Genomic DNA, 1,460 nt, shown 5'->3' with positions numbered 1-1,460 from the left:
GTCCCAGTATTTAGTTAAGTATGAGTCGATGGATGACATTCTTTTATATTAAAGTGTTATATGCTTCCTCCTCTCTCACTCATATAAGATTTATGGATTCTCAATTCAATTTTTATTTGCCAATTTATTTCGTTAACATATTAGTAATTAAAGCATGCAGATAATATAGAATAGCGGATAATCCTCCCAACATAATTGTGGCTACCAGCTGATAAGTTCGATTTAAGTCTCTGGCATGTTATCTCATTTAGTCTTTCTGTCCATTTATAAATGAATGAAGTGAGAGTTGGAGATACTAATTCATTTGCAATTTTACACGGCTGGTGTATGGGAGAACTGGAATTACGGTTCAGATCAGTCTGATGTTGGGTCTTTATTTCATCCTTACTCTGTATGAGCTGTTGAAATTTTAGAGCAAATTAAATTTTTTTCCAGTTCGAAAGCAGTCGCTGTTTGTTGATAAGGTAACAGAAATAACCACGGTAGCTGCCTTAGTCCCTCCTTCTAGCAAGCCCGTTGACCCGGTCTTCCCTGTGTCAGGGGTCTCCACCTGCCCCACAATCGGTGGTCTTTTTCTTCATTCTCCCTCAAGGAGAAGATAACGCGAAGGGCTGCAGGACGTTGCTTACTTCTTTGGAGTGTTTTTCCAACAGTATAGCTCTCATGAGTCAGATCCTCCACGCAGACGATGCCATGTTTACCGAGAGATCGCGCCATCCATGAGTTACCTCTCGGGACAATTTGTTCTGTTGATTTTGCCATAACCACACTTGTAGGTCATGTACTGACCTCAGGTTTGGGTGTCCCACGCGACACATGGATCCACTGTCCTCAGCATGTTAACAGGGGCCTTGCCGAGCTTAGCAAGATCCCGTCGAAGATCTGGTGAAGGTAATGCAGATGCAGCACCTTTGGACCTTTGGGCTCACACCACCGATACCTCTGACCCTGATGACACATGACAGTTTGGGTTCCACAGGTACACGGAAGTTGCTGGCTTTTTTTTGCCATCTTAGACATTCGAGTCTCAGGTCTGTACACCTGCCCATGCTCCTTGTGATAGCGCTTAGCTTTTTCGTAGAGAAGCTTCCTCTTTGCCTTTCAGAAACATCTTTGGGACAAACTATTTTTCTCAGGCGTTTGATCTTCAGCTCTGCAAAATTCTTTCACTTTTTCTTGAGGATTTCTGGCACAGCAGGAACCTCCTCCTCCTCTTCTGCACCATCCATGGTTCCAGCCAGAAAAAAGGAACAGATTAAAATTTTTGATCAGCGTAATAGTCTTGGAATATAAACCATTTCTAAGATTCAGTGAACTCTGAGTAAAAAGTGGAAAGAAAGCTGGGGAATTTGAAATCGGTGATGCAAATGGAGAAAAGCTTTCCCACATCTAATGTTTTTAAAGCCATTTATGGTTTGCTCTCTGTTCCCCATATGATAACAAACAGGAACTCTCATAAC

At 42.2% G+C, this 1,460-nt stretch overlaps 2 pseudogenes; both read right to left on the bottom strand.

Annotated features, from left to right (window-relative positions):
- Positions 1-193, bottom strand: part of LOC105294782 — an 852-nt pseudogene extending 659 nt beyond the window's left edge.
- A 298-nt stretch (positions 194-491) lies between these two features.
- LOC105294781 lies at positions 492-1,238 on the bottom strand (annotated as a pseudogene).
- Between the last annotated feature and the right edge of the window lie 222 nt (positions 1,239-1,460).

Source organism: Pteropus vampyrus, unplaced genomic scaffold, assembly GCF_000151845.1.
Source record: "Pteropus vampyrus isolate Shadow unplaced genomic scaffold, Pvam_2.0 Scaffold94, whole genome shotgun sequence".
Lineage (NCBI taxonomy): Eukaryota > Metazoa > Chordata > Mammalia > Chiroptera > Pteropodidae > Pteropus > Pteropus vampyrus.
Note: the sequence above shows the minus strand (reverse complement) of the source record. Positions and strands in the feature narration are given on the sequence as shown.